This window comes from Hypanus sabinus, chromosome 14, assembly GCF_030144855.1.
Source record: "Hypanus sabinus isolate sHypSab1 chromosome 14, sHypSab1.hap1, whole genome shotgun sequence".
NCBI classification, from domain to species: Eukaryota; Metazoa; Chordata; class Chondrichthyes; order Myliobatiformes; family Dasyatidae; genus Hypanus; species Hypanus sabinus.
In genome coordinates, this window is record NC_082719.1 from 95580254 (window position 1) to 95590064 (window position 9811).

At 43.2% G+C, this 9811-nt stretch overlaps 1 long non-coding RNA gene across 1 annotated transcript; it reads right to left on the reverse strand.

Moving 5' to 3' along the window:
* Positions 1-5133: 5133 nt before the first annotated feature.
* On the reverse strand, positions 5134-8953 carry LOC132405007 (uncharacterized). Its single transcript, XR_009515732.1, has 2 exons — positions 7683-8953; positions 5134-6309 (listed from the first exon to the last, which is right to left on the reverse strand). It is a non-coding gene; the product is annotated as an uncharacterized LOC132405007 (long non-coding RNA).
* Between the last annotated feature and the right edge of the window lie 858 nt (positions 8954-9811).

Here is a 9811-nt window from a genome sequence, read left to right on the forward strand (position 1 = left end):
GCAAAAAAATCCAAGACAGGTCCGGATATTTGGAAGGTACGGCCCGGATCCGGGTCAGGATCCGTTCAGCAGTCTTATCACAGTTGGAAAGAAGCTGTTCCCAAATCTGGCCATATGAATCTTCAAGCTCCTGAACCTTCTCCCGGAGGGAAGAGGGACAAAAAGTGTGTTGGCTGGGTGGGTCTTGTCCTTGATTATCCTGGCAGCACGGCTCCGACAGCGTGCGGTGTAAACTGAGTCCAAGGATGGAAGATTGGTTTGTGTGATGCGCTGGACTGTGTTCACAATCTTCTGCAGCTTCTTCTGGTCTTGGACAGGACAACTTCCATACCAGGTTGTGATGGCATAGAATTGGCATAAAAAACAAAAATGCTAGAAACACACAACAGGTCAAGCACATCTGTGAGAAACAACAGTTAACAAACCCCAGTTAAGATGTTTCAGTGAAATTTTGTATTCTTTGTTTTCTACTATCTGTTGTTTTTTTTTTGACTTTGTTACATTAGGTCATGGGCTGGGTTGATTTTGCCCCTCTTTTTAAGGTGAAGAAATCCAAGGGTGTTCCATATTGCAAGAAATCAAGAATACAAATTAAAATCAGGAAGGAGAAGGAAATGATTACACTTGGAAACAAGATCACTATTTTAGAATAAATAAGAAGCACGGACGATGAAGGAACAGCTTCAGTGTTTCCAACTAAACCAGATGAGAGTGTAAATCTGAAAACTTTGCAGCAAACTACTAGATGCAGAGGACTAGATAACTAGGTGTAGAAGACTGAGAGGAGATCTGAGGGGTATTAATAGGGCAAATGCAAGCAGGATTTTTCCACTCAGGTCCTGGGTTAAGGGTGAAAGGTGTAAAGTTTAAGGGGAGCGTGAGGGGAAACTTCTTCACTCAGAGGGTCATGAGAGTGTGGAACGAGCTGCCAGCGCAAGTGGTGCATGCAAACTCGACTTCAATATTTAAGAGAAGTCTGAAAAGGTACAGGGAAGGTAGGGGTATTGAGGGCGATGGTACCGGCACAGGTCAATGGCAGTAGGCAGTTTAAATGGTTTGGCACAGACTAGATGGGCCGAATGGCCTGTTTTTGCTCTGCACTTTTCTGTGACTCTATGATTAGGTTCAGCCATGATGGAATGGCGGAGCAGTATCAATGGGCTAAATGGGCTAATTCTGCTCCTCTATACTCTGTCTAGGACATCTATGATGTACTGTAGAATAAAATAAGCTTAATGAAGCAAGGAAATAAAATTACGAGGTGCACTCACTAAAATATAATCAATATAGCTTTGCAAGAACTGGTAGCAATTGTAGATCTGACCACACCATTATAGGAAGGATGTGAAATCTTCAGAGAGGGTGCAGAGGAGAGTTAGCAGGGTGCTGCCTGGATTAGAGGGCATGTCGTATGAGGAAAGGTTGAGTGTGCTGGAGTCCTTCTCTGGTGTGAAGGAGGATGAGAGGTGACTAGATAGAGGTGTACAAGATAAGCGGCGTAGATTGACTGCATAGCAGAGACTTTTTCCCAGGGTGGAAATAGTTAATATTAGAGAACATTATTTGAAGATGATTGGAGGAAAGTATGGTGGGGTATTGTTCTTTACACAGAGAGTGGTGAGGTTATTTGAATGCCCTGCTAAGGGTGGTGATAGAGACTGACACATTAGGGACATTTAATAAACTCTTAGACAGGCATGTGGATGAAAGAAAAATGGAAAGTGATGTAGGAGGGAAGGGTTAGATTGATCTTACAGCAGGGGTTTCCAACCTGGGGTCCATGGACCCCTTGGTTAATAGTAAGGCTCCATGACACAATAAAGATTGGGAACCCCTGTCTTAGAAAGTTAAAAGGTCAGCACGGCATTGTGGGCTGAAGGGACTGTACTGTGCTGTAGTGTTCTATGTTCGATATTCCAATGAAGTCATTGGGATTGGGTATCTGAAGATGAGAGAGCGGGTTCTAAGCAGACAACCGTGGCATCCCCTCCCACCAATTTAGATTGCAACACTTAAGTCCAATCTGCAAGTGAAGTTATTATGCTTCAGAACTAGAAGGATGTATGTTCACTGATCTAGTACTCTCAGAGGTAGTCCTCAGAAAAACTAGAATGTTGTTTACAAATACAAGAAAATCTTCGGATGCTGGAAATCCAAAACACCACACACACAATGCTGGAAAAACTCAGCAGGTCAGGCATCATCTATGAAAAAGAGTAAACACAAGTCCTGGTCATGTGACCACTGCCGCCAGGCAGACATTCTCTGAAGAGTATTGCTAATGGCTGAGGTCTCCTGTCTTGTAAAGACACTGCCCAGATGAAGGCAATGGCAAACCACTTCTGCAGAAAAATTTGTCAAGAACAATCACAGTCATGGAAAGACCATAATTGTCCATGTCATACAACAAAACACACAATGAATGAACCTATACCCAGTACAGCAGTTACTGAGATTGTGGTCTTCTGCTGCTGTAGCTCATCCACCTCAAGGTTCGGCATTCTGTGCATTCTGCACACCACCGTTGAAACACGTGGTTATTTGGGTTCCTGTCACCTTCCTGTCAGCTTGAACCAGTCTGGCTGTTCCCCTCTGATCTCTCTTATTAACAAGGCATTTTCACCCACAGAAATGCCGCTCATTGGCTGTTTTACGTTTATTGTACCATTCTCTGTAAACTCCAGAGTCTGTTATGCACCCACGAGATCCACAGTTTCTGAGATATTCGAACCACGCTGTTTGGCACCAACGATCTTCCACAGTCAAAGTCACTTGCATCATATTTCTTCCCATTTCTGATGTTTTGTCTGAACAGCAACTGAACCTCTTGCATGCTTTTATACTTTGAGATGGCACCACTCGATTGGCTGATATAGATATTTGCATTAACCAGCAGGAGTATAGGCATACATAACAAAGTGGCCACTGAGTGTATGTTCAGCATGTGTTGCTCTATATCCATCAGGCAGCTGTCTTTAAGGATGCAGGTGACAGATTGTACATGTTACAACCTTATATAACAGTCTTGAAGTTGCCATCATTTGGGACATAGTTTCACCAGCATGGGTGCTAACTGTTCATGTATAACTGTAAGCAGCTAGGCCATAATGACATCACCCTGACAGCCTTCTTATAGATCAGCAGATATTCACGACCAAACCATTTTAGAGTCATGGAATCATAGAGCACCACAGCACAGAAACTGACCCTTTGCCCCATCAAGTCCATCCTGAACTAGTCCCATCGACTTGCACCCAGACCATACCCCTCCCATCAATGTACTCTTAATGTTCAAATTGGACCTGTATCCACCACTTCCACTGGCAGCCCATTCCACATTCTCATTACCTTTCGAGTGAGACCACACCTGGAGTATTGTGTTCAGTTTTGGTCTCCAAATCAGGGGAAGGACATTCTTGCTATGGAGGGAGTGCAGTGTAGGTTCACGAGGTTGATTCCCGGGATGGCAGGACTGTCATATGTTGAAAAATTGGAGCGACTGGGCTTGTATACACTGGAATTTAGAAGAATGAGAGGGGATCTGGTTGAAACATATAAGATTATTAAGCGATTGGACACGCTAGCAGAAACCATGTTCCTGATGTTGGGGGGCGTGGGGGGTGATTCCAGAACCAGAGGCCACAGTTTAAGAATAAGGGGTAGGCCATTTATAATGGAGTTCAGGAAAAACTTTTTCACCCAGAGAGTTGTGGATCTATGGAATGCTCTGCCTCAGAAGGCAGTGGAGGCCAATTCTCTGGATGCTTTCAAGAAAGAGTTAGATAGAGCTCTTTAAGATAGTGGAGTCAAGGGATATGGGGAGAAGGCAGGAACGGGGTACTGATTGTGGATGATCAGCCATGATCACATTGAATGGTGGTGCTGGCTTGAAGGGCCGAATGGTCTACTCCTGCACCTATTGTCTATTGAAGAAATTCCCCCTCATGTCTCCTTTAAACATTTAACCCATGACTTCTAGTTCTAGTTTCACCCAATCTTAGTGGAAAGAAGCCTACTTGCATTTGCCCTTTCTATACCCCTCATAATTTTTGTATAGCTCTATCAAATCTCTCCTCATTCTCTAAAGCTCCAGGGAATAAAGTACCAAGCTACTCAGCCTTTCCCAGGTCCTCAATTGCTGTCAACATCCTTGTGAATTTTCTTTGCAGTTTTTTTTTTCCCTGGTCTGCTCTTCTTTCCTGAACGTCCTCTGCCATTGACCTACGGATCAGAAACTTAGCCCAGATCAGAAGCTTTTTTGATGTAACTCTGCTCTCCACCAAAGCACGTATCTAGTCTTGAGGAGTTTATAAACCCCTTTTCAAATAGCACTTTAGTGCATGTTCTGTGGAGGGCTGTATGCTAACCATAATCTAATAGATATACTAGAAAAGGAGGATGCAGGCTTGAGCAATGCACACAAAATGCTGGATGAACTGAGCAAGTCAGGCAGCATCTAGGTTAAAGTTTGTCATGTGTACGTCAACATCTATTGCCTTGCATCAACGACCAACACAGATTGAGGTGGCAGAGGTTGACAGATTCTTGCCTGGTCAGGACGTGAAGGGATACGGGGAGGAGGCAGAAGACTGGAGATGAGAGGAAAAGTAGATCTGCCATGATGAAATGGTGGAGTAGCATCGACATGCCAAGTGGTCTACTTCTGCTCCTTCACCTTACGGTCTTAGGTGCTGGGGGCAGCCCACAAAATAACGCCTTGTTTCCAGCACTAACATAACATGCCCAGAATTGGAATGTAGGAGGAAACCGGAGCATCTGGAGGAGGCCCATTCAGCCAGGGGGAGAACATATTAACTCCTTAAAGACAGCAGTGGCAATTGAACCCCAATCTTAAAGCTTGTGCTGTAAAATGTTATGCAAACCACTATATTAAACATTTATTCACCTCCATATATGCTGCCTGACTTGTTGTGTTCCTCCAGAATTTTGTGTGTTACTCAGTAAGGTTTCCTGCATTTGCAGAAACTCATGTTTGTGATAAAGACTTGAGTCCCCACAGTAAAACCTTCTTCTCAGCCTTAATATTCCATAGCTAATAATTAGTAAAGTACTGGTATCTAGTCATGTGCGTTTGCACATTGTTTGTCAATCTTTGTTACAGTTTTCCATAAATTCAAGGTTCAAAGTAAATTTATTATTAAAGTACATATATATCACAACATACAATCCCAAGATAAATTTTCTTATGGGCATAGTCAATAAATCTATTGAATAATAACGATAGTAGAATCAATGAATGTTGGCATTCAGCCAGTGTGCAAAAGACAACAAACCGGGCAAATACAAAGATAAATAAATAATTATTATAAATAAGCAATAAATTCAATTGTATTTCTTTATTTTCCTGTAAATACCCGCAAGAAAATGGATCTCAACTGATATAACGCTCAGTGGCCACTTTATTAAGAACACCTGTAAACCTGCTGGTTAATGCCAATATCTAATCAGCCAATCATGCGGCAGTAACTCAATGCATAAATGCATGCAGGCATGGGCAAGGGGTTTAGTTGTTGATCAGATGGGAAAGAAATGTGATCGAGATTACTTTGATGATGGAATGATCGTCAGTGCCAGACAGGGTGGTTTGAATCTTAGAAACTACTGATCTCCTGGGACCTTCATGCTCGACGGTCTCTAGAGTTTGCAGAGAAACATGCCGTGAGTGGCAGTTTTGTGGGCAAAAATGCTTGGTTAATGAGAGAGGTCAGAAGAGAATGGTCTGACCGGCATCAAGCTAATGGGAAGGTGACAGCAACTCAAATAATCACGCATTACAACAGTGGTGTGCAGGGAAGCTCTGAAAACAACACGTTGAGCTGTTAAGTGGATGGGCTACAGCGGCAGACCACGAGCATGTTATTCAGTGGTCTCTTCATTAGGTACCTCCTGTGTATAAAATTGACTTGCCTAATCCTAATTTCAAAACTACTTCTGCCATATATTTCCTTTAATTTTACTTGCTTATTCCTCAACATCATCTGAACCATCTCAGGCCCAAAGACCCGCTGGGCTTTAGAACTATTTGCTAAACTAGTTGGGTACTGGTTCATATTGAGAGCGTATCTGGTTCCCTGAGCAATTCCCTTAGCCCTTCGAACTGCGCGAGGGGTTTGTGAAGACTTCCTGCTCAGGTACGTCGCATCGTAGCCGATTTCTGCCCCAGCTATTTAGTGTGATAATGGCGTTTGATTTCACTGTACACAAACACCATTGTCACACTCCAGAGCTCCGGCAGAAGTGAAACAACTTGTCAGCGGCCGAGTGTCCCCTCCATTCATTAAAGCAATCCTGGGAAAGTGAAATGAAATTGTGTTAGGTGAAAAGTTATGTTTTAATAAATTTGAATAATTAAACAATTTACACATTAATTACAAAATCCTTAGTTCAGCTAAACTACTGAGACAATTATCCACATTGGAGCAAAAGTTTAGGGGTAACATGAGGGGGATCTTCTTTACTCAGTGGTAGCTGTGTGGAATGAGCTTCTAATAGAAATGGTAGAGGAAGGTTCAATTTTGTCATTTAAGGTAAAATTGGATAGGTATATGGACAGGAAAGGAATGGAGGGTTTTGGGCTGAGTGCAGGTCAGTGGGACTAGGTGAGAGTAAGCGTTCAGCATGGACTAGAAGAGCCGAGATGGCCAGTTTCCGTGCTGTAATTGTTATATGGTTATATTGGTTGTAAAAAAAAATACTTTGAAGTAGACTGAATATATAAGTTTGAAAGTTGGATTGCAACCAGACATCTAGCTGATTAATGATGGTTTTGGTATTTAGAATCAGAATCAGATGTAATATCACTGACGTCTATGGTGAAACCTGGTGCTTTGCAGCAGCAATACATAAAGACTATAAGTTAAAATAAGAAATACATCGTTTTTTCGTGATGTACCATGTGGTGGGTGATCATGGTGTTTCCACGAACATGGTTGCTCTTGGCAATTTTTTCCACAAAAGTGGTTTGTCATTGCCGCCTTCTGGACAGTGTCTTTACAAGACGGGTGACCCCTGCAAGTATCAATACTCTTCAGAGATTGTCTGCCTGGCGTCAGTGGTCACATAATGAGGACTTGTGATCTGCACCGGCTGCTTATTCGACCGTGAACCACCTGCTCCCGTGGCATCACGTGAGCCTGATTGGGGACTAGGCAGTTGCTAGACCTGGCCTGAGGGCGTCCTGCGGGGTAGGGGAGGGAAGGAGCGCCGTATCCCTCCTTCAGAAAAGACGTGACTTCATCCCGCCACCCATAAGATATGAAATACATTGTGTAAAAGAGAGTGAAATGGTGAGGTAGTTTATGGGTTGGTGTTTGGCCGTTCGGAAAACTGATGATGGAAGGGAAGAAGCTGTTCCTTACACGTTGAGCGTTTGTCTTCAGGCTCTTGTACTTCCTCTCTGATGGTAGCAATGAGAAGAGGATATATCCGAGGAGGTGGGTGTCCTTAAAGATGGAAACTGATCTACCCGCAATATTTAATTGTAAATGTAATGATGTAGAATTAATTATGTTGAAGTAAAAAAAAACTAACAGACAAGTCAAAGTTTGCGCTTGGTATTGAAGAAATAAACTTCCATCCTAGTCGACACTACTTCAAGCGAACTTCCCACTGTCCCGACCATAATGTTGCTCTTTGCTGTAACAATATTTAAAGTCTCTCACCTGAACAGACGGAGTTTCCTTCTCCTGTTCCGTCTCAGTTGTGAACACTTTCAGTTCATTGCGGTTCATTCCTACTATCCAGCCGGGAATTTGCTGCGTAGGGGCCTGGGAGATGAGTGTTAAACCCATTTCTTCCCGTTTGTAAACCGAAAAATCCGATCCCCCCTCTCTTTATGTGCTCGGCCATTTTAAGCAAACAGTTTATTCCTTTCTGATACGTCACGCTGAAGTATTGATTAGCCGGAGCGGTTCGCTGTCTCAGTTACTTAAACAAGTTGGCAAAGGCTACCAACTCTGCCCGGGAGGCCGTTCCATTCTTGCGAAATTGTGTCATATCTGACATTTCACCCAAGTCCCATTTAGAAAACACCGGCTCCTCCAAGCACACCATTTCAGCTTCTTCACTGTTATACATCTTGTATATGTGACACGTATTTTCTCTTGAATGTTTGCATTGAGATCGCAGTGCTCACATTTTCGAAATGGACAGGTATTGCCCCCTGTCCGCTCTCCTCCCCGGTGAGTCCGGCCCGTTCTGAAAGAAACAAGGGACGAGAACTTCAATTTCTATCGACATTGTCCAGCAACTTTATTGAAAATTCCCCAGATGTTTTCCCTCCCTACCCCGACACAGTATACACCATTACAAGAATGACCGATAGTCAGTACTGGCGTGCAACGTTAGAAATAATGGTAATGTCCTTTAAACGCGGTAAAATTTATATGAGACCATAAGTCGTAGGAACAGAATTAGGCCATTCTGCCCATTGAATCTGTTCTGCCATTCCATCATGGTTGATTTATTATCCCCCTCAACCCCAATCTCCTGCCATCTCCCCATAACCTTGGACACCCTGACTAATGAAAAACCTATTAACCTGTTTTAAATCACTTGGCCTCTACAGTATTCCACAGATTCACCATCCTCTGGCTAAATAAATTATTTCTTGATTCTGTTCTAAAGGGACGTTCTTCTATTCTTAAGCGGTGCCCTCTGGCCCTGGACTTTCCATTCTAGCAATATGTATGAAATATATAGCCTAATATTGCTTCCCGTCTTTGACGGATAGAGTCCCGGCCCAACACGTGGACTGTCGTGTGTCTTTGTCAAGATTTCCAGCAGCTGCGTAACATCACCCACAAAGTGCTGGAGGAACTCAGCAGGCTAGGCAGCATCGATAGAAAAGAGTTCACAGACGACGTTTCGGGTCTAGACCCTTCAGCAAGAGAGAGTTAGATAGAGCTCTTCTAGATAGCGGGGTCAAGGGATATGGGGAGAGGGCAGGAACGGGGTACTGATCGTGTATGATCAGCCGTGATCACAGTGAATGGCGGTGCTGGCTAGAAGGGCCGAATGGTCTACTCCTGCACCTACTGTCTATTGAAACTTTCAAGTTACTTCCATAGTCCTGACCGGCTGAGTTCCTCCTGTATTGTTTGTGTGTGTGTGTGTGTGTGTGTGTTGCTTTGAATTTCCAGCACCTGCAGATTTTCTCCTTTCTGCAGAACATCTTGTGTTTATTATTAGTCGGAACTAATCAAGGTTATTAATGTCGTGTATTATTAATTCCTAACAGTAAAGGGAAAAAATGGCTAATTGAAGCTGTACCGGAATGATACAACAATGACAAACATCCCACTATGTCTTATTCTCGAGTGGTGTCGCGGTTTCTTTTTGCGTGGCAGAAGCATTCACCGCTGAAAAATCTATTTGATATAGGAAATCCCAACTTTTTTATGCCATGGACGCCTACCATCGATCGAGTAGTTAGTGGACTGCAGGTTGGGAACCCCATTCTGGTGGGTCGTGTCCTGTCATCTTTACACATTGACAACGGAGGTATTTTTCCTTGCACAAGGATGGTGTCACTTTAATTAATGCTCTGAGATGAGAAAGCTCCTGAAACCCCCAACACCCATCTTCTTCAATTCCTCAAGAATGTAAAGTAAAACTAACTCCAGAACAACAGCACAGAAAAAAAGATACACTTCTAGGTAAGAGTACAACTCCGCGTCACTGTGTAGGTTGTTAGAAACTACAAATACCCATGATAATTCAACACTCATTAACGTCTGACAATGAACCAACTGGTGTGGAAAATATTCCATCAGATTTTTGAACGGGCATG